At 43.1% G+C, this 24,458-nt stretch overlaps 1 pseudogene; it reads left to right on the forward strand.

The window, feature by feature from the left end:
* The first annotated feature begins 4,504 nt into the window (after positions 1-4,504).
* On the forward strand, positions 4,505-5,260 carry LOC104590996 (uncharacterized; annotated as a pseudogene).
* Positions 5,261-24,458: the final 19,198 nt, after the last annotated feature.

The following is a 24,458-nucleotide window of genomic DNA, read 5'->3' on the forward strand; positions in this document are numbered from 1 at the left end:
AATCAGATTAGGAGTTGCTAATCCAAATCATATTTGGGTTAGAAGTCCCTTAGTGATAAAGGATAATCCTTATCTTATCTGCAAATCAGATCAGCTGTCTCCTAATCTAATTAGGAGGTTTCCAGATCTAAATCATATTTAGATCTTGGACTCTCTGAGTGGATAGGGTCTAAGCCCAATCCTTTTAGCTGACCCACTTCAGAATTCGCCCCCTTTAAATGACTAATCAAATCAGCCCAGTTCGAAATGGGCTTAAGGCCCATTAAGGTTATGTACTCAAAAAACCTTCCAAATTGCTGCCCAGTTGGGCTTCCTTGTATGGCGTGGGACCCAAGCATTGATCTACACATCAGCCACATGGGTTCAGCCCAGCCTTTGTTACAAGGCCTGGCCGAATGCACTGCTGAAGACAGTGTACCCCCTGAAACCCATCAAATGAGCTCTATGGGCCCAACACTTACACTAAGTGGTCCCTGGGCCAAGCCACCTTGTAACACCCAGGGACTGTGGGCAGATGCAAGATTAGCCCATCAGGCATTATCCTCAATGGTCTTACACTTAACCTCTCAGCCCATAATGATCATACACTGCCCGACAAGAGAGGACCTCTCCCTCGGCTGCAAGGAACAGTGTTGCACTCTCCACTTATATGGATCCCGGGAATTAAAACCTTCTTGCAAACAATTTAGAAACCATACATATATACTTTTATATCTTATATAAAATATATTTTGCAAATCAAATCTCAACGGTTGAAATCGGCTGCCGGCAGTCTTGGTTTCCATCAATGAGAGTGCATCCCCGATCATTATCTTTGTCCGACAAAGGGGCTGATCCTGTCACTATGATCACCCACTCAGATGAATTCTCGGACTGTCCCAACATACCTAGGTTTTGATCCCCGCTAAGGATCTCACTGATTAGTACATCAAAGATAGCCCAATCCGACACCTAGTGCAGTATCATAATCGAGTCTAGGGGTCGGGTGTAACTTTCCAGTTTTGCCCATCAATCTCCAAGGTCCAGGGCAATACTGGAAATCTGGTCCAGTTCAAAGATTCAATTAATCCTACACTGTATGTGCCTAGGGTCTCACCCTGGCAGCTGAGACAAGCCACCCCAACCGACTTGGTGGCACTATAGTGTCAGCCTTGTCAGGATAGGTCTCCCCAGACCGACCCACTGGCTGTGAACATTCTAAACTAACACGAGTCTCATTAAGTGTCCAGTTTAAGGGTATTACACAGAAACATACCAAGGGAACATGAATCAAATATGTATCTTTATTCATTTACAATAAACTCATAAAGTACATCATTCTGATTGAAGCTAAGGGCATACAAAACTGTCTAACAGATATGAATAATTCAGTCTAATAATATCCTATTGTACTACTATTACTGACAAAATAATATTATAAAAACATTATGTTGTGTCTTGCATATAAATACTTGGGTGTTTGGGCATGCCAGGCAGCCCTCCAAGTCTGTTTTATTGCCTAGGTGGTCTCACCATGACAGCCGTGGTTATCCCTCATTTTCTCTTGTATCTTCATCTTTATTCAATTTTAATAAAATAATTTTGCTATTGTTCTAAAACATAAAAATGTTAGAAGCAATGTTTGGTATACAAGGATTGACAATGTGCTATGCCTAATGCACTGCGTAATAGAAACACAACTTTGAAAGTTAAGTTGACAATATGCCAATTAGTAAGAAAAAAACATATTTATGTAGCAGTTAGCTAGTCAAATTTGGTGCCTTGTTCCTTAGGTGACCTTGCCTTTCCCTCTTCTGGGTAGGAAGTGACTGGAATAAGTGTTGAACTACGTTTGAACCTTTGAGGAGAAGCATGCTCCAAAAAGTTTTCGTCGGAATTTGTGTAAGCACAAGTGAAATTTCGTGTGAAAAATGCCAAAGGTTTAGGAGTTATGACAATATCCAGTCTAGTACAAAAAAAAAAGACCATATCCAGTCTCTACCCCTCTCAAGACCCTTAGATGGTTGGAACCAACAATGGGTAATGGCCTTTAAGAAGTGAACACTTACAGTTACTGCTGTGTGTGTTCTTGCCTTCTTGGTGTTAGACAGTTTTGTATGCCCTTAGCTTCAATCAGAATGATGTACTTTATGAGTTTGTTGTAAATGAATAAAGATACATATTTGATTCATGTTCCCTTGGTATGTTTCTGTGTAATACCCTTAAACTGGACACTTAATGAGACTCGTGTTAGTTTAGAATGTTCGCAGCCAGTGGGTCGGTCTGGGGAGACCTATCCTGACAAGGCTGACACTGTGGTGCCACCAAGTCGGTTGGGGTGGCCTGTCTCAGTTGCCAGGGTGAGACCCTAGGCACATACAGTGTAGGATTAATTAAATCTTTGAACTGGACCAGATTTCCAGTATTGCCCGGGACCTTGGAGATTGATGGGCATAACTGGAAAGTTACACCTGACCCCTAGACTCGATTATGATACTACACTAGGTGTCGGATTGGGCTGTCTTTGATGTACCAATCAGTGAGATCCTTAGCGGGGGTCAAAACCTGGGTATGTTGGGACAGTCCGAGAATTCATCTGAGTGGGTGATCATAGTGACAGGATCAGCCCCTTTGTCGGACAAAGGTAATGATCGGGGATGCACTCTCACTGATGGAAACCAAGACTGCCGGCAGCCGATTTCAACCGTTGAGATTTGTTTTGCAAAATATATTTTATATATGATATAAAAGTATATATGTATGGTTTCTAAATTGTTTACAAGAAGGTTTTAATTCCCGGGATCCATATAAGTGGAGAGTGCAACACTGCTCCTTGCAGCCGAGGGAGAGGTCCTCTCTTGTCGGGCAGTGTATGATCATTATGGGCTGAGAGGTTAAGTGTAAGACCACTGCGGATAATGCCTGATGGGCTAATCTTGCATCTGCCCACAGTCCCTGGGTGTTACAAGGTGGCTTGGCCCAGGGACCACTTAGTGTAAGTGTTGGGCCCATAGAGCTCATTTGATGGGTTTCAGGGGGTACACTGTCTTCAGCAGTGCATTCGGCCAGGCCTTGTAACAAAGGCTAGGCTGAACCCATGTGGCTGATGTGTAGATCAATGCTTGGGTTCCACGCCATACAAGGAAGCCCAACTGGGCAGCAATTTGGAAGGTTTTTTGAGTACATAACCTTAATGGGCCTTAAGCCCATTTCGAACTGGGCTGATTTGATCAGTCATTTAAAGGGGGCGAATTCTGAAGTGGGTCAGCTAAAAGGATTGGGCTTAGACCCTATCCACTCAAAGAGCCCAAGATCTAAATAAGATTTAGATCTGGAAACCTCCTAATTAGATTAGGAGACAGCTGATCTGATTTGCAGATAAGATAAGGATTATCCCTTATCACTAAGGGACTTCTAACCCAAATATGATTTGGATTAGCAACTCCTAATCTGATTAGGAGCTGATCCCTTTGAGATTATAAAAGGGGAAGGGGGCAGCAGCCTTTTACATCATCAACAGCATTCTTCTCTTAAAGAAAGAGAGATTGAGAGATTTCCTGCATACTGTGAATTCTCTCCTGCCGCCACCTTCCTGCCATTGCCATTCCTTCAGTTCGATCTCCAGTTCTTGGGAGCAATCAAGATTTGATCTTGATCTCAATCTTTTGGGAAAAGATTGGTTGGAGCTGTACTCACAAGCCGTCCAGTTGATTCTTGTGAAGGGTCAAGTTCTTTTGAAGAACATTGCTGATTCTGCTCCATCCTTCACTGCGCCATCTTCAGTGGGAGCAGATTTTGGATCCTTCCTTGGGCGTGAATACCTCCATTGGAAGATAGTATTTCTCCGTATCAGGTATAATCCTCTCCCACTCCTTTTGGTTCAGATCTGGTTCAGTTTATGGTTCAAGATTGATCCATCAAAATATGATTTTCTAAATAGGGAATACGATTCCCAGTTGAAGGGAGAGATAAAATTTTTGAAATTTGCCCCTTATTCCGCAATCTTTGGGCGTCCATAGGATGGATCTCTCATCCCTTCACTTGGTGCTCATGCATGCCGTCTCATGTGCAAATGAAATGTGCTGTTTGTAAGTTGAACAATAATGTTTGTCTAGCTGAGTCTTGAATACTGAATTGAGAAACAAAATTAAGTTGATAATAATACTATGATTGAGCATAAGCGACTGTGTAACTACTTCCAAAGTTAAAGAACAGTACATCTATTTTTTTCTACTATAAATTAGGCAGCAATGCTTTTGATGTTGCACAGTAACTGCACCAAAGGCTCATGTCCTTGTGAATGAGTAGCAGAGAGACATACTGAAGCCAAGAAAAATGATGGAGAGACTATAGAAGATATAGAGATACATAATTGTCTGTATCTAATTTGATGCTTCAAATGTGCTTTCCAGTTGTTTGTTTAATTAATTCTTTGAGGATTTTATAATATATTTGGCAGATAATTAGTCTAATCCCCTGAATTTATCAACTTGTATTACTCCACTGAATGTAGACACAACTTGAAATGGCAAAAGGTACTTGAGGCCGGCGCATTGCTTCCCGTCAATATAGGTCAACTCCATATCCATTACCATCTTGCCATGGAGAGGTTATGGAGAAGGAAATCAAACAGAAAAAGTCCAATGCCTTGGAGAAGAATGATTGGGAGGATGCAACTTGTTCAGTGTGCATGGAGTATCCTCACAATGTTGTCCTCCTCCTCTATTCCTCACATGACAAGGGATGTTGTCCCTACATGTGTGGTACCAGTTATCGCTATTCCAACTGCCTTGACCAGTTCAAGAAAGCTTACACCAAAGTGAAGTCACCCCTTCATGGGCAAACATGGCATGGCTCAGCGAACAATTCAACTGTTAGCTCAGGCTCTGGTTGGCCCAACGAGAAGTGTGAAGTAGTGGAACTCACATGCCCCCTCTGTCGGGGCCAGGTGAAGGGGTGGACAGTGGTCGAAGCTGCACGCGATTGTCTTAATAACAAGGAGAGAAGTTGTATGCAGGATGACTGCTCATTTATTGGAACATACAAAGAGCTCAAGAAACATGTCAGGGCAAAACACCCATCAGCACGACCTCGAGAATTGGACCCCATACTTGAACAAAAATGGATAAGGCTTGAACGTGGGAGAGAGCGTGATGATGTGATCAGCACTGTAAGGTCATCGATGCCAGGAGCAATGGTCCTGGGGGATTACGTGATAGAAGGCAACCACTATGGCTTTGATACAGATGATAGAAGGCAACCCTTGATTACCCCTCTATAATACAAAGATTCTATTTCAAAGCTCTAAATTAGCTAAATCACCATCCCTCTAGATCTGCTTAATTCGGTCTAGTTGGGCCAATCTAAAACCATTAATCGATCCAAAATGCCCAAAAATACCCTTATGCCCTAATATAAAAGCTCACCTAACTTTCTTATTAAAAGCCCACCTAACTTTCTTATATAAACTAACCTATAAATCATTCTTCCTTCTCCCCTCGACACCAAATAGAGGTGGCAGAGCAATGAGGACCTCTTTTTTCACTCTGATTTATTCTCCATAATTTCTTCTCTTTCTCTCTCTCTCTCTCTCTCTCCTACAACATCCACCAAAACACACTATTTGTTATCTCTTTCCTCTTGACATACCGTGGTAGACGACGGTGAAGTTCCTTTCCCCAATTTCTCTTCTTTCATTCCTTTTTTCTTTTTCTTCCTATCTCCCTCTCTCTTACCCATTCCAATCATCTCTTTCTTTACTAGCGAGATAAAAGGAGGTTTCCGCCTCCTGTTCATCTTCTTGAAGAGAACAGGGGAGTTGCAACGATGGCAACGATGGCACCTCTCCCTCGTTTTCACCTATTTTTGGTGTACATCTTATCGACTTTGGATCACTTTTTCTTTTTTCCTCATCACCGTTATTCCCCGCTTCACCATTTTCTGGTTTCCATAACCATCCACCAATCCTCTATCGTTTTACCTCCATCTTCGACTGAGCAATGTCATTAACAACGATGATAGCCCAATTGCATTGTTTATGTACTGATTATTGAAGGGATTGGAGATCCATCATATGAATGGCCAAACCCTGCAGGAAGGTTGAGCGAAATTTCAAAAATTTCTTCATTCCCATCCGGGAATCGTATTCCCAATTTAGAAAACTGCATTTTCAAGGTTCGTTCTTGTAACCAAACCGGACCAAATCTGAAACCAAGAATAGGAAGTGATATACCTGATACAGAATCTACGCCAAAAGTTCCTCCCAACATAGGTGTTCACGCCCAAAGAGTGTTCCAAATCCTCCCTCCACTAAAGATGACATGGCTTAGGATGAGGTAGGATTTGATGTATCGCCCATGGCCCGAACCAATAGCACGCACGCACGTGGCAAGTGGCAACGCTTAGGGCAGACCCATTGAGGGCACGCATAAAGCAGAGGTCGGTGCACAACATGGGGCCAATAGCGCGGCCGCACACAGCAGCCTCGGATGGCCACACTACTTAGGGCCAAACCGTATCCTGACCATCCAAGCCCACCTACCTCTAGGCAACCTCAAGTATAAATAGGGGGCAACCCTCTCATGGTAAACACCTGGACTCTGGACTACTAAGGACTCTCTAGTTTCTTGTGTGACCTCATTTAAGCACTCCTTACTCAGGCCTCATCCACCTTCTTATTACCCCCATACTAACTTGACCATTGGAGTCTTCGCCTCGGGTTAGCACCTGGGGCCTCTAACGTTCTCTCTCTCTCTCTCTCTCTCTCTCTTCACAGGTTTGACCTATCAACCCTCGGCCACAACAGACCTCGGATTCTTCAACCAACCCTCGGCTCGTAAGCAAAATTACCTTGTTGCCCTCAACCCATCCGAGTTAGCAACAATTGGCACCGTCCGTGGGAACGTCACTAAGACTTCCCTCAATTAAATTCACACTCTAAACAACTTAAGAATTAACTCCTAAGCTTTAGCTGACATGGCAAGAAACACCAGGAACACTTGGAAGTTGCTCACGATGGACCATATCCAAGTGGTCATCAATCGGCTCGACAACCTCACACAGAGGCTAGACAAAGTGGGGCGTCCGGCAAGTCTTCCTTAGGGAAGCCACCCCGCTAGAAGCTTGGGACACTGTGGTGAACGTGTATCCCTAGGCCCGTTAGCCATCAGCCCAATCGGATCCAACAAGGTCGACCCCTTAAAGTTCAACAACAACCGACGTGCTAGCTAGTCGCCAAGGACCTCCTAACCCTCCACCCGATGAGAGGATGAATCATCATAGTTCATGATCATCATCGAGACCGAGGACATCACCGCCGCCAACAAGAAAGCCCTTGGGATGAAGGCGGGTGATTGGGCCACCACAGCCCCCTTCGAGGGCTGAGGGCTGATGTTGTGCCTCTCCTTCTTACGTTTCAAATCTCTAACACCTCCTAAATGACAGGCGGGCCAGAAGAAACAGACACGTGCCCGGGTCGAAGTACTCGGGGAACCAAGCTGACCCATTCCGCATGTGGGAGAACTAGGATGAAGCCTAGGCCCCATCGACCAGAAAATTGTCGAACTGTAGGCGCAGCTCAGTGCCATGAAAGACGAGCTCCACCAGGTTAAAGAGAGCCAAGCTAATGCCTCGGCAAGCCAGAACCCCTCATCCAGGAAGGTGGATGCCTTCACCCTTGACATTGCCTCTGAACCCCTCCCATCTTACTTCAAAGCGTCGTTGCTCGAAATGTACAATAGAATGTTTGACCCAGACGACCACCTAGAAAGTTTCAAGAAGATCATGCTCCTTTGTGGATACTTCGATGCCTTGATGTGCTGGACTTTTCAGGCGATCTTCAAGGGGTAGCTCGCCGATGATGTACCCCTCTGAACCCCTCCCTTGTTTTCACCTATTTTTGGTGTACATCTTATCGACTTTGGATCACTTTTTTTTTTCCTCATCACCGTTATTCCCCGCTTCACCATTTACTAGTTTCCATAACCATCCACCAATCCTCTATTGTTTTACCTTCATCTTCGACTGAGCAGTGTCATTAACTACGATGATAGCCCAATTGCATTGTTTATGTACTGATTATTGAAGGGATTGGAGATCCATCATATGAATGGCCGAACCCTGCAGAAAGGTTGAACGAAATTTCAAAAATTTCTTCATTCCCATCGGGAATCGTATTCCCAATTTAGAAAAATGCATTTTCAAGGTTCGCTCTTGTAACCAAATCGGACCAAATCTGAAACCAAGAATCGGGAGTGATATACCTGATACGGAATCTACGCCAAAAGCTCCTCCCAACATAGGTGTTCACATCCAAAGAGTGTACCAAATCCTCCCTCCACTAAAGATGACACAGCTTAGGATGAGACAGGATTAGCAAGTAGTTCTTCACCAAGAACTTGTGATTCTTCAGCAAGAATCGAATGGGGTAGTGAGCACAGCTTCAAAATTGTTTATTTTAGGAAGAAATAATATCAAGATCAAATCTTGATTAGATCCAAGAATTGGAGATTGAACAGGGTAGGGCGACAAGAGCAGGGAGAAAAAGAACTGAAGGCAAAAATCAGTCAAACTGAGTTGTCTTCTGTAATGTCTGTGTGTGTTTTTCAGATCCGCCTTGCTCTCAATTTATAGCCTTAAAGAAACAACCTCCTAATCTGATTAGGAGTCCCTTGATTGAACTCTTTAAGTGATAAGGATAATCCCTTATTTTATTTACAGTTCAAGATCAACTTATTCCTAATCAAATTAGGAGTTCCCTGATCCAAATCTTTATTTGGATATGGACTCTTTAAGTGGATAAGAGTTACCCTCTTATCCTTATTTGCTGATCCAAACCTAAATCCGCCCCTATTTAACTAACCTAGTTAACCCAGTTTGAAATGGGCTTTGGGCCCATTAAGCTTTTAGGCACACTTCCTTTTAATATTGGCTAGCTTGGCTTTTTTTGTAAGGTGTGGGACCCTAACATTGGTCTATACATCAGCCGCATGAGTTCAACATAGCCACTGTTACAAGGCCTGGCTGAATTCACTACTGAATACAGTAAACCCCTAAGTCCATCACTATGGGCTCTTAATGGGCCCAACATTTACACTAAATGGTCCTTCGCTCCAGCCATCTTATGAAGGCCCAAGGACTATGGGCAGATGCAAGATTAGCCCATCAGGTATAACCCTCAATGGTCTTATACTTAACCTCTCAACCCATAATGTTCAAACACTACCCGACAAGAGAGGACCTCTCCCTCGGCTACAAGGTATAGTACTACACTCTCTACTCACATGGATCTTGGGAATTAAAACCTTTTGTAAACAATTTGTGAGACCATAATATATAAGTATATCTTTATATAAATATATTTTGCAAAACCAAATTTCAAACACATTTGAAATCCACTGCCGACAGTTTAGGTTTTATCAGAGAGAGTGCATTTTCCCAATCATTCACTTTGTTCGACAAAGGGGCAGATCATGTCACTATGATCACCCACTCAGATGATTTCTCATACTGTCCCAACATACTCAGGTTTTGACCCCGTCTAAGAATCTCACTGATTGGCACATCAAAGACAGCCCAATCTGACACCTAGTGCATTATCATAATCGAGTGTAGGGGTCAGGTGTTGTTAGACAGTTTTGTATGCCCTTAGCTCCAATAAGTTTTGATGTACTTTTGATATTTAATGTAAATAAATAAAGTACATGTTTAATTCATGTTATGTGGTAGGCTTCTGTGTAAGACCCTAAAACTTGACACTTAATGTGACTTGTGTTAGTTTTAAATGTTCACAGTCGTTGGATAAGTCGGGGGAGATTTATCCTACCAAGGCTGACACTGGTGTGCTGCCAACTGTTGGGGTGGCTTGTCTCAGCCGCCAGGGTGAGACCCAAGGCACACGCAGTGTAGGATTACTTGAACCCTTGAACCGGACCAGATTTCGTGTATTGCTCTAGACCTTGGAGATTGATGGGAAAAATTGGAAAGTTGCACCTGACCCCTAGACCCGATTATGGTACTACACTAGGTGTCGGATTGGGCTGTCTTTGATGTGCCAATCAGTAAGATCCTTAGCGGGGTCAAAACCTGGGTATGTTGGGACAGTCTGAGAATTCATCGGAGTAGGTGATCATAGTGATGGGATCAGCCCCTTTGTCGGAACAAAGGTAATGATCGGGGATGCACTCTCTCTGATGGAACAGTGCTGCACTCTCTACTCACATGGATCCCGGGAATTAAAACCATTTGCAAACATTTTGTAACCGTATATAAGTATATATCATATATATTAATTTTGCAAAAACAAATTCCAACAATTGAAATCAACTGCCGGTAGTTTGGTTTCCATCAGAGAGAGTGCATCCCCGATCATTTCCTTTGTTCGACAAAGGGGCTGATCCTTTCATTATGATCACCCACTCAGACAAATTCTCAGACTATCCCAATATACCCAGGTTCTGACCCCTGCTAAGGATCTCACTGATTGGCATATCAAAGACAGCCCAATCCGACGCCTAGTGCAGTATCATAACCGATTCTAGGGGTCAGGTGTAATTTTCTAGTTTTGCCCATCAATCTCCAAGGTCTTGGGCAATACTGGAAATCTAGTCCGGTTCAAGGATTCAAGTAATCCTACATTGTGTGTGCCTTGGGTCTTACCTTGGCGGCTGAGACAAGCCACCCCAACATTTGGTAGCACACCAGTGTCAGCCTTGGTAGGATAAGTCTTCCCCGACTTATCCAACGGCTGTGAACATTTAAAGCTAACACGAGTCTCATTAAGTGTCCAGTTTTAGGGTCTTACACAGAAGCATACCACACAACATGAATCCAACATGTACTTTATTTATTTACACTAAAGATCAAAAGTACATCAAAACTGATTGAAGCTAAGGGCATACAAAACTGTCTAACAGCTCCCACTTGCACTTAGGTACAATCTGGTACAAGCCGGAGTCCCATACTTTCCACGTGTTTCTCAAACACCTTATTTGAGTGGCTTAGTTAATGGGTCTGCCACATTATCCGCTGATGCTACCTTCTGAATCAGAACGTCCCCTCTACCAATGATTTCCCGTAGTACATGGTACTTCTTCTCGATTTGCTTTCACTTCAAGTGGCCCCGAGGCTCTTTAGCTAGGGCGATCGCTCCATTGTTGTCACACAACAATGGGATGGGTGATGTGCTAGATGGAACCACTCCTAATTTGTGAACGAACTTCTTCATCCACATGGCTTCCTTGGCAGCTTCACTTGCGGCCATGCACTCGACTTCAGTTGTGGAGTCTACCGTGGACCCCTGTTTGCTGCTTTTCCAGCAAACAGCACACGATCCTATCGTGAAAACATACCTAGATGTAGACTTTCTATCATCTGGATCTAACTGGAAATCGACATCAGTATACTCCAGAATTTGTAGTGAACTACCATCGAATATCAAACAAAACTCTTTTGTCCTTCGAAGGTATTTGAGTATGTTCTTCACAGCAGTCCAATGCTCCTGGCATACATGATGCCAGGGCGAGTGCACAGCATGGCATACATGATGCTCCCTACGGCTGAGGCATAGGGAACGTCTTTCATGCCCTCAATCGCCTTAGATGTCTTGGGAGACATCTTCTTGGAGAGAGTGACTCCGTGCCTGAAAGGAACATTTCCTTTCTTGGAGTTCTCTATGTTGTACCTTTTGACAATTTTGTCAATGTAAGCAGCCTGGGATAATCCAATTATCCACTTCGATCTATCTCTATAGAGTTGAAGACCCAGTATATAGGAGGCTTCTCCGAGATCTTTCATGGAGAATTGCTACAAAAGCCACACCATGACCGAAGTCAACATTCCTACATCATTCCCAATGAGTAGGATATCGTCCACATATAACACCAAAAAGGTGACCTTATACCCACTGGACTTTCTGTAAACATAGGGCTTATCCGAATTCTGCACAAAGTCAAACGATTTGATGGTAGAGTTAAAACGGATGTTCCAACTCCTAGAAGCCTGCTTAAGTCCATATATGGATCTATTAAGTTTACACACCATGTGTTCCTGACCAGCAGTAATGAAGCCTTGCGGCTGCTGCATGTAGATATCTTCACTAAGATCTCCATTCAGGAACGCAGTTTTGACATTCATTTGCCAAATCTCATAGTCATGGTATGCTGTTACTGTTAAACAGTTTTGTATGCCCTTAGCTTCAATCAGAATGATGTACTTTATGAGTTTATTGTTAATGAATAAAGATACATATTTGATTCATGTTCCCTTGGTATGTTTCTGTGTAATACCCTTAAACTGGACACTTAATGAGACTCGTGTTAGTTTAGAATGTTCACAGCCGGTGGGTCGGTCTGGGGAGACCTATCCTGACAAGGCTGACACTGTGGTGCCACCAAGTCGGTTGGGGTGGCCTGTCTCAGCTGCCAGGGTGAGACCCTAGGCACATACAGTGTAGGATTAATTAAATCTTTGAACTGGACCAGATTTCCAGTATTGCCCTGGACCTTGGAGATTGATGGGCAAAACTGGAAAGTTACACCCGACCCCTAGACTCGATTATGATACTGCACTAGGTGTCGGATTGGGCTATCTTTGATGTACCAATCAGTGAGATCCTTAGCGGGGATCAAAACCTGGGTATGTTGGGACAGTCCGAGAATTCATCTGAGTGGGTGATCATAGTGACAGGATCAGCCCCTTTGTCGGACAAAGGTAATGATCGGGGATGCACTCTCACTGATGGAAACCAAGACTGCCGGTAGCCGATTTCAACCGTTGAGATTTGTTTTGGAAAATATATTTTATATAAGATATAAAAGAATATATATGGTTTCTAAAATGTTTGCAAGAAGGTTTTAATTCCCGGGATCCATATAAGTGGAGAGTGCAACACTGTTCCTTGCAGCCGAGGGAGAGGTCCTCTCTTGTCGGGCAGTGTATGATCATTATGGGCGGAGAGGTTAAGTGTAAGACCATTGAGGATAATGCCTGATGGGCTAATCTTGCATCTGCCCACAGTCCCTGGGTGTTACAAGGTCGCTTGGCCTAGGGACCACTTAGTGTAAGTGTTGGGCCCATAGAGCTCATTTGATGGGTTTCAGGGGGTACACTATCTTCAGCAGTGCATTCGGCCAGGCCTTGTAACAAAGGCTGGGCTGAACCCATGTGGCTGATGTGTAGATCAATGCTTGGGTCCCACGCTATACAAGGAAGCCCAACTGGGCAGCAATTTGGATGGTTTTTTGAGTACATAACCTTAATGGGCCTTATGCCCATTTCGAACTGGGCTGATTTGATCAGTCATCTAAAGGGGCCGAATTCTGAAGTGGGTTAGCTAAAAGGATTGGGCTTAGACCCTATCCACTCAGAGAGTCCAAGATCTAAATAAGATTTAGATATGGAAACCTCCTAATTAGATTAGGAGACAGCTGATCTGATCTGCAGATAAGATAAGGATTATCCCTTATCACTAAGGGACTTCTAACCCAAATATGATTTGGATTAGCAACTCCTAATTTGATTAGGAGCTGATCCCTTTAAGATTATAAAAGGGGAAGGGGGCGGCAGCCTTGAAAAACAATAACATCAATAGCATTCTTCTCTTTAAGAAAGAGAGATTAAGAGATTTCCTGCATACTGCGAATTCTCTTCTGCCGCCACCTTCCTGCCATTGCCATTCCTTCAGTTCGATCTCCAGTTCTTGGGAGCAATCAAGATTGGATCTTGATTTCAATCTTTTGGGAAAAGATTGATTGGAGCTGTACTCACAAGCCGTCCAGTTGATTCTTGCGAAGGGTCAAGTTCTTTTGAAGAACATTGCTGATTCTGCTCCATCCTTCACTGCACCATCTTCAGTGGGAGCAGATTTTGGATCCTTCCTTGAGCGTGAACACCTCCATTGGGAGATAGTATTTCTCCGTATCAGGTATAATCCTCTCCCACTCCTTTTGGTTCAGATCTGGTTCAGTTTATGGTTCAAGATTGATCCTTGAAAATATGATTTTCTAAATAGGGAATGCGATTCCCAGTTGAAGGGAGAGAAAAATTTTTTAAATTCGCCCCTTATTCCGCAATCTTTGGGCGTCCATAGGATGGATCTCCCATCCCTTCAGTTACAACTAGCAGGATCCTAATGGATTTAAGCATGGCCACGGGCGAAAAGGTTTCCTCATAGTCGATGCCTTCTTTCTGAGTATACCCTTTCGCCACCAAACGAGCTTTGTAGGTCTCAATCTTGCCATCGGGGCCCTTCTTCCTCTTATATATCAATTTGCAACCAATTGCTTTTACCCCAGAGGGCAGATCTACTAGAGTCCAGACTCCATTGGCCTCCATTGAGTCCATCTCAGCTCTCATGGCCTCCACCTACTTCTGGGAATCTCTGTCCAACATAGCTTCTGCGTAAGTCACGGGATCCTCCTCACTAGTCAAGGCTTCCACTAGGTAACTATCCTAGTCATAACCATAACGGACTGGTGGCCTGGATACATGGGTGGATCTTCTAGGTTGGTCGCTACTTGGAACTTGTGGGACATCTCCTACTGCTCCTGAGCTCTCCTCATCAAGAACTATTTCCTGACAATGGACGCCAAAAAGGTTGCAGAATGGGTGAGCGAATTTCAAAAATTTCCTACCTTTCTTCCAACTAGGAATCGTATTCCTTAATTTTAGAATCAAGATTCAAGGATCCTACTTGAACCAAACCAGACCAGATCTGAACCAAGAACAAAGGGAAGGGTTATACCTGATATAGAGAATCAAGATCCCCAAACGTCGGTGTTCACGGCCAAAGAAAGATCCAAGATCTGCTCCCGCTGAAGATGACACAACGATGGTGGGGCAGAACCAACAGTGTACGTCCCACGTATCGAACTCTTCACAAGAATCCGTTGGAGGCTTAGAGCACCAAACCGAACTAGTCTTTCAGCAAAGACTGATATCAAGAACAAACTTCTTGATCCTCCCTTCAAAGGAATTTGAACCAAGCAGTAAGGCGGTGGCATCTGGAGGAGTTCCTAAGGCTGAAAGTGGCATGGATGTGGATTTCAGCTTAGGGAAGGTGAGATCCTATCTCAGATTGCAGAAGATCTAACTGCAAAACCCTAGGTCGAATTCTTGTAATTCTAGATATGGGGTTTCCTCCTTTCTTAGGGATTAAGAATCCTCCTAATCCCATTAGGAGTTATCCCAATCAAAATCTGTATTTGGATAGGGGATAATCTTAATCCTATAAGCAGATTAGATGAACCCACTCCTGATCTCATCAGGAGGTTAATCTTAATCCTATCTACAAATTCGCCCCCTTAAGTGGGTGATCATATCAGCCCAGGTCGAAATGGGCTTTTAGGCCTAATAAGAAAACAATGCTGAATAAGTTTCCAAACTGCTGTCCAATTGGGCTTCTTTGTATGGTGTGGGACCCAAGCATTGATCTACACATCAGCCACATAGGTTTGGCCCAACCTTTGTTACAAGGCCTGGCCGAATTCACTAGAAAGCTCAGTTAACCCCTTGAGCCCATCACATGGACTCTATGGGCCCAACACTTACATTAAGTGGTCCCTAGGCCAAGCCATCTTATAAAAACCCAAGGACTTTGGCAGATGCAAGATTAGCCCATAAGGTGTAACCCTAAAAGGTCTTACACTTAACTTCTCAGCCCATCATGATCAAACACTGCTCGACAAGAGAGGACCTCTCCCTCGGCTGCAAGGAATAGTGCTACACTCTCTACTCACATGGACCTCGGGAATTAAAACCATTTACAAACATTTTGAAACCATATATAAGTATATAATATATATAAATTTGCAAAAACACCAACGATTGAAATCAACTACAGACAGTTTGGTTTCCATCAGAGAGAGTGCATCCCTGATCATTACCTTTGTCCGACAAAGGGGCTGATCCTTTCACTATGATCACCCACTCAGACGAATTCTCAGACTGTCCCAAGATACCCAGGTTTTGACCCCCGCTAAGGATCTCACTGATTGGCATATCAAAGACAGCCCAATCCGACGCCCAGTGCAGTATCATAATCGAGTCTAGGGGTCAGGTGTAATTTTCCAGTTTTGCCCATCAATCTCCAAGGTCCAGGGCAATATTGGAAATCTGGTCCGGTTCAAGGATTCAAGTAATCCTACACTTCGTGTGCCTTGGGTCTTATCCAACGGCTGTGAACATTGTATGCCCTTAGCTTCAATCAAGAATGATGTACTTTATGAATTTATTGTAAATGAATAAAAGTACATATTTGATTCATGTTCCCTTGGAATGTTTCTGTGTAATACCCTTAAACTGGACACTTAATAGGACTCGTGTTAGTTTAGAATGTTCACAGCCAGTGGATCGGTCTGGGGAGACCTATCTTGACAAGGCTGACACTGTAGTGCCACCAAGTCGGTTGGGGTGGCCTGTCTCAGCTACCAGGGTGAGACCCTAGGCACATACAGTGTAGGATTAATAGAACCTTTGAACCGGACCAGATTTCCAGTATTGCCCTGGACCATGGAGATAGATGGGCAAAACTAGAAAGTTACACATAACCCCTAGACTCGATTATGATACTACACTAGATGTCGGATTGGGCTGTCTTTGATGTACCAATCAGTGAGATCCTTAGCAAGGGTTAAAACCTGGGTATGTTGGGACAATCCGAGAATTCATCTGAGTGGGTGATCATAGTGAAAGGATCAGCCCCTTTGTCGGACAAAGGTAATGATCGGGGATGCACTCTCTCTGATGGAAACCAAGACTGCCGGCAGCCAATTTCAACCATTGAGATTTGTTTTTGCAAACTATATTTTATATGAGATATAAAAGTATATATTATGGTTTCTAAAATGTTTGCAAAAGGTTTTAATTCCCGGGATCCATATAAGTAGAGAGTGCAACACTGTTCCTTGCAACCGAGGGAGAGGTCCTCTCTTGTCGGGCAGTGTATGATCATTATGGGCTGAGAGGTTAAGTGTAAGACCATTGAGGATAATACCTGATGGGCTAATCTTGCATCTGCCCACAGTCCCTGGGTGTTACAAGGTGGCTTGGCCCAGGGACCACTTAGGGTATATTGGGCCCATAGAGCCCATAAGATGGGTTTTCAAAGGGTGTACTGTCTTTAACAGTGTATTCGGCCAGGCCTTGTAACAAAGGTTGGGCCGAACCCATGTGGCTGATGTGTAGATCAATGTTTGGGTCCCACGCCTTACAAGGAAGCCCAACTGGGCAGCAATTTGGAAGGTTAAGTGAGTACATAAGCTTAATGGGCCTAAAGCCCATTTCGAACTGGGCTGTTTATTTAATTAGTTATGGGGCGAATTCTGAGATAGACTAGCAGATAGGATAGGGTCTTAACCCTATCCACTCAGAGAGTCCATATCTGAATGTGATTCAGATTTAGAAACCTCCTAATGAGATTAGGAGAAAGCTAATCTAATCTGCAGATAAGATAAGGGTTTGTCCCTATCACCTAAATAGAGATCTTATCCAAATATGATTTGGATAAGCAGCTCCTAATTGGATTAGGAGCTGATCTTTTAGGTTAACAAAAGAAGGGGGTGGCAGCCTAAGAAAGATACACATCTGATTCTCTTCAGAGCTAAGAAAAATGACAGAAAGAGAGATTTCTGCACCCTGCGAATTCTCTCCTGTCGCCTCCTTCCTGCCGCCGCCATTGCCTTTAGTTTGATCTCCAGTTCTTGGGAGAAATCAAGATCTGATCTTGATTCCAATCTTTTGGGAAAAGATTGGTTGGAGCTGTACTCACAAGCCGTCCAGTTGATTCTTGTGAATGGTCAAGTTCTTTTGGAAGAACATTGCTGATTCTGCTCCATCCTGCACTGCGCCATCTTCAGTGGGAGTAGATTTTGGATCCTTCCTTGGGCGTGAACACCTCCATTGGGAGATATTGTTTCTCCGTATCAGGTATATCCTCCCTCCTACCCCTTTTGGTTCAGATCTGATTTGGTCTGTTAGACAGTTTTGTATGCCCTTAGCTTCAATCCGATTTTATGTACTTTTGTTATTTAGTGGAAATAAATAAAGTGCATGTTTGATTCATGTTGTTTGGTTTAATTCTGTGCAAAACCCTAAAACTGGACTTTTATAGAGATTCGTGCTAGTTTTAAATATTCACAGCCGTTGGATAAGTCTGGGGAGATTTATCCTACCAAGGCTGATACTGGTGTGCCACCAAGTGTTGGGATGGCCTATCTCAACCACCAGGGTAAGAGCCGAGGCACATGCAGTATGGGATTACTTGAATCCTTGAACCAGACCAGATTTCCAGTGTTGCCCTGGACCTTGGAGACAGATGGGCAAAACTGGAAAGTTACACCTGACCCCTAGACTCGATTATGACACTTCACTAGGTGTCGGATCAGGCTGTCTTTGATATGCCAATCAGTGAGATCCTTAGATGGGGATCAAAACCTGGGTATATTGGGGCAGCTTGAGAATTCATCTGAGTGGGTGATCATAGTGACAGAATCAGCCACTTTGTCGGACAAAGGGTAATGATCAGGAATGCACTCTCTCTGATGGAAACAAAACTGCCGGCAGTTGATTTCAATCGTTGGAATTTTGTTTTGCAAAATTAATATATTTATATATATACGGTTTCAAATTGTTTGCAAATGGTTTTAATTCCCGGGATCCATATGAGAGGAGAGTGCGGCACTGTTCCTTGCAGCCGAGGGAGAGGTCCTCTCTTGTTGGGCAGTGCTTGATCATTAAGGGCTGAGAGGTTAAGTGTAAGACCATTTAGGATAATACCTGATGGGCTAATCTTCCACCTGCTCACAGTCCCTGGGTTTTTGTAAGATGGCTTGGCCCAGGGACCACTTAATGTAAGTGTTGGGCCCATAGGGTCCATGTGATGGACTCAAGGGGTTCATTGAGTTTTTCAGTGAATTCGGCTGGGCCTTGTATTAAAGGCTGGGCCGAACCCATGTGGCTGGTGTGTAGATCAATGCTTGGGTCCCACGCCATACAAAGAAGCCCAACTGGGCAGCAGATTGGAAAGTATTTAGACACTGAACACTTAATGGACTGAAAGCCCATTTCGAGGTGGGCTGATATGATCACCCATCCATGGGGCGAATCTGAAATTAATGTTAGTAAAAGGATTGGGCCTTTAGCCTTATCCACTCTTGGAGACCAAATTCAAATTAGATTTGAATCTGGTAACCTCCTGATAAGATCAGGAGTAAGCTAACTTTATCTGCAGATTGGATTAAGATAATCCCCTATCCAAATACTGATTTGGATTGGGATAACTCCTCCTTAGAAGGTTTCTTAATCAAGAAGAAAGGAGGAAAAACCCTAAGAGAGAGAAATCATCAGATTTCGAACCACCTTTTGAAGAGATATAGGATATCTCCTGTGATTTGAGATAGGATCTCATTCATACTCCAGAAAAAAAAGAAGAAGCAGTTCAGCCCTTTTTCTTGGAGTTCTCCTCCAGCCGCCGCCATCTACCCTTCCAAGATTTGATCTTTGCAGAAAAAGAAAGTCAAGAAATCTGTTCTTGACATTAGTCTTGCAACAAAGACTAAAAAGATTCAATGTTTAGTGTTTCCAGAGGATTCTTGTGAAGGATCCAGTGTGTAGGACGCACCCTGCTGGTTCTGTTCCATCCACAGCTATGTCATCTTCAGCAGGAACGGTTCTTGGTGCATTCTTTGGGCGTGAACACCAACTTTGGGAGATACTGCTTCTCTGGATCAGGTATATTCCTCCCATTTGTCTTTTGGTACAGATCTGGTTTGATTATGGTTCAAGTAGGATCCTTGAATATTGTATTCTAAATTTAGGGAATATGATTCCCAGATGGGAGAAGGTAGGAAAATTTTTGAAATTTGCCCACCCATTCCACAACCTTTGTGGCGTCCATTAGATGGATCCTACCATTCTTTCAGTGGTATCAGAGCCACAGGTTCAAATCTTGAACCAAAAGAAAATCAGATCTGACCCTGTGTAGATGGATAGAAGGTGTTCTTTCAAGATTTGCGCAGATTATTTTTCTTTATTTCAAGAAACTGTTTCTTGTTAAGGGCGATTGATCTGAAATTAATTTTTTATTAAATCCAAAATTTATTTAGAATTGTTCTTTATTTATTTTGATTTAATGGACTGTTCGAACCTGGAGATCGCAGTGCAGATTTGGCGCAGATGGTCTGCGCACCCTTTCTCTTTTCTATTTATTTATTTCATTTAATTCGGTTTGTAAATAATTCTTTTTTATTTTTATTTTAGACTGAATGTATAGGATTTGATCAAGAATGTAATTAATAGAAATAGGATTTCTGTTATTTTTCTTGATTAAAGAAGATGGAAGAAGATGGCAGCGCTGGAGATTTGCAGATGGAGAAATCGCTTTCTGCGATTTGTAGTTTGTGAAACTGCAACCCTTGTGATTAACCTCTATTTTGCAGGTGGTGCGAACAATCCATAGATTGATTTGTGATTGTTTGAAATCAAAATTATTAATTTCAGATCTTTCATGAATTAATTCATGAATTGAAAATCAGTTTTGGACCTTTTTGGACTAGATTGGACCAAAACTGTTTGGACCGAATCTGGGGTTCGAAATGGACTATTTTTCAGTCCTATAGTCCATATTTCTTACACTTGCTGTTCCAAATCTGATGTTTAATTACAGGGATTAATTCGACCCACCTGTAAAGCCCAGTTTTAAAGAGTTAAAACTGCAAAAGCCCATTACTGTGAGATAAGCTGTATGGGCCGAACTGCTAACTACGATTCAGCCCATACACCTAGTAGACATTAATTGTTAATGACTTAGATTTTAATGGGCTATTCAATGGGCTTTAGAGCAGTTAATTGATTGGTTCAATTCCTCCTTTACATATGATGTTTGGATGTTTGATGTGCTACGACCATGGGCCATAAGTACTTGGCCCATGAAGACTCGTTAGTGGCTCTTGCGCACACCATGGCTAAATGCACATCATTGCCATGGTGTCCCTCAAGGTCATTGGATGACCCCTCTTTGCTTGGTGGGCCCCACAACCCTGAAAAAGGGATCCGTACGGAACCCCTAGCCGATTAAGGCCCACCAGAAATCTAACTATATGAAAGTCAGTGGGAGCCACTCTGGTTTGACCTAAATTAAAAAATAGGGCATAATTTTGTTCCCTCCAGCAAATATGAATGCATGTGATAGGGAGATCCATATGATGGACTCTCTAAAGGCCTTCCGTCATTAGCACAATGATGGGTCCTTCAGTAATGAGGAAACGCACCATAAAATTGGGCTATCCATTTGCTGTTGGATCTATTAGAGTGTTTCATAAGATGATAGGGGCGTCATAGACCGATGTGGGAGGGGCTTCACCAGAAAATGGGAACTCTCTCACGATACCTTGGCGTAACCTGAATATGATGGGTGTGCACTCACTGGACAAAAAGGTTTACCTGAAAACGGCTCTGAACCTTGTCTGACAGAGGCCAAAGGGAAACTCATTTGATGAGTGGATATGATCCGTCACAGAAAGGTGGTGGGGTTATGCAGCTGAAACAGTTGGCTTCACGCACCCCATGTGATTTCCCACATTTCCAAAGACATTTCATCGTCTCCGTCACTGAGAAAGGAGGGAAATCTCAAAGATGAACAAATGGGAATGAAACATAGATTAAAAGCCATATCTATGTAGGTAACATGAATCAAACTAAGGTTGTGGACTAATGATTTTTGTTGTTTTATCAGAAAATGGCAAACGGTCAATTTGCAAAGCTTCTAGACGATAACAAGCTTAAGGGCCCAAACTATGCCGACTGGTACAGAAATCTTATGCTGGTCCTAACATCCAAAAAGTTAGACAAGGTGGTGAAAAATCTTGCCCTGGAACGTCCGAGTGATAGGGCTTTTGAGGCCCGTAGGAGGGACTACCATGATTGGGAGGATAAGAACTCCCTAGCCCGCTGCTTTGTCATTGCCTCATTAGACAACTCAATATAGAGGCAGTTCGATCAGATCGAACTAGCCAAGGACATATTGGACAGTCTAAGAACAATGTATGAAGAGCAGAACCGTTCTACTCGACAGAAGGTCCTGAAATTGTTCATGACCGCGTAGATGACCAAAGGGCAGAAAGTTCATGACCATTGTCTTCGGATGATGGGATACATTAACGAACTTGAAGCTCTTGGATCCGGGCTAGATCTTGGAACGCAAGTGGATGCCATCCTCAATTCTTTGCCCTCTTCCTAGAATGCGTTCACAATGAACTATAATATGAATAAGCTGAATGTCAGCGTCCAGGAACTCAGCAATATGTTGCAGAGAGCCGAGGATCTACTCAAGAAGGATGAGCCTGTGGTTATGCTTGCCGAAACTAACAAATCGGGCAAGAAAAAGAGAAAGGCAAAGAAGCCCCAGAAGAAAACTGCCAAACCTAAGAAGCAGAAGAAGAACAAGGCATCTGATGTCTGTCACTTCTGCAAGCAGACCGGCCACTGAAAGAGGAATTGTCCTGCCTACCTGGAATCTAAGAAAGGTAACATCGAAACTTGTGTCATAGAAACTAATATGTTAGTTACTTCTGTGTCCTGGTGTGTTGACTCTGGGGCTTCAACTCATGCGTGTAACTCACTGCAGGGGTTCAAAGTTAGCAGAAGGTTGAGTGAAGGTGAAGTGACACTATTCTTGGGAACAACTGCAAGTGTTGCAGCTGCGGCAATAGGAACCGTAGAATTAGTTTTTAAAGAAGGAATACTTGTACTTAAAGATTGTCTTTATGTACAAAACTTGAGAAGAAAGTTAATTTTTGTTTCTAAACTGTGTGCTGATGGATATACTGTTTATTTTAGTAATATGATTACTGTTAAATGGAATAACAAATTCATTGCATGCGGGGAACTAGAGAATGGTCTCTATGTTCTACATCCTTATCTGGAAACTAACTTAACCGAAACTACGTCGGTCGAAAATCCCAAGAAAAGGAATCGTGATACAGTAAGTTCCACGTGCCTCTGGCATTACCGACTTGGCCATATCGGTGTTGACCGAATCACAAGGCTGGTAAAGGATGGTCCTTCGGATTTTCTAACCGTAGAAAATCTTCCCACTTGTGAACCTTGCCTTCAAGGTAAGATGTCTAAGCGGCCATTTGACGGTTAGCCTGAAAGATCTGAAGGCACTCTTGACCTAATACATACTGATGTATGTGGTCCCTTGATTGTTAGGACACGCAACCAACACGTATATTTCATCACCTTTACAAATGATTTTTCACGATATGGTTACGTGTACCTAATGAGACATAAATCTGAATCCTTTGAAAAGTTCAAAGAGTTCAAACAGGAAGTCGAGAAACAGTTAGGGAGAGAAATTAAGGCCCTTTGATCAGATCGAGGTGGCGAGTATCTCTCTGACGAATTCAGGGACTACTTAAGGGACAATGGGATAGTGTCACAACTAGCTCCTCCTGCTACACCTCAACTCAACGGTGTTTCAGAGAGGAGGAATAGAACCTTGTTGGACATGGTCCGGTCACTTCTCGTACGCTCACAATTACCCACATACTTTTGGGGATATGCATTAGAGACTGCTATCTACGTGCTGAATTGGGTTCCAACCAAATCAGTTCCGAAAACTCCATATGAACTTTGGACCGGAAGGAAGCCAAGTGTAAGACACTTGAAGATTTGGGGTTGTCCTGCACACATTAAAAGAACAAGTGCGGACAAGTTGGAATCTAAAACCAGCCGTTGCCTGTTTATAGGCTACCCAAAGGATTCGGTGGGTTATCTATTCTATGACCCAAGTGAGCAGAAAGTGTTCTGCATTCGAAACGCCCGATTCTTAGAATCCGATTACATCCTGGACACCCATCGTCAGGAAAAAGTTCTTGATGAGGAGAGCTCAAGAGCAGTGGGAGATGTCCCACAAGTTCCAAGTAATGACCAACCTAGAAGATCAACCCGGGTATCCAGAGCACTAGTCTGATATGGTTATGACCAGGATAGTTACCTGGTGGAAGCCATAACTAGTGAAGAGGATCCCGTGACTTATGAAATAATGGTAGGATCCATCTAATGGATGCCACAAAGGTTGCGGAATGGGTGGGCGAATTTCAAAAATTTTCCTACCTTCTCCCAACTGGGAATCATATTCCCTAAATTTAGAATACAATATTCAAGGATCCTACTTGAACCATAATCAAACCAGATCTGTACCAAAAGACAAATGGGAGGAATATGAAAGAATGGTAGGATCCATCTAATGGACGCCATAAAGGTTGCGGAATGGGTGGGCGAATTTCAAAAATTTCCTACCTTCTCCCAACTAGGAATCATATTCCCTAAATTTAGAATACAATATTCAAGGATCTACTTGAACCCTAATCAAACCAGATCTGTACCAAAAGATAAATGGGAGGATTATACCTGATCCGGAGAAGCAGTATCTCCCAAAGTTGGTGTTTACGCCCAAAGAATGCTCCAAGATCTGTCCCTGC

Source organism: Nelumbo nucifera, chromosome 1, assembly GCF_055504915.1.
Source record: "Nelumbo nucifera cultivar China Antique chromosome 1, China Antique-T2T, whole genome shotgun sequence".
Lineage (NCBI taxonomy): Eukaryota > Viridiplantae > Streptophyta > Magnoliopsida > Proteales > Nelumbonaceae > Nelumbo > Nelumbo nucifera.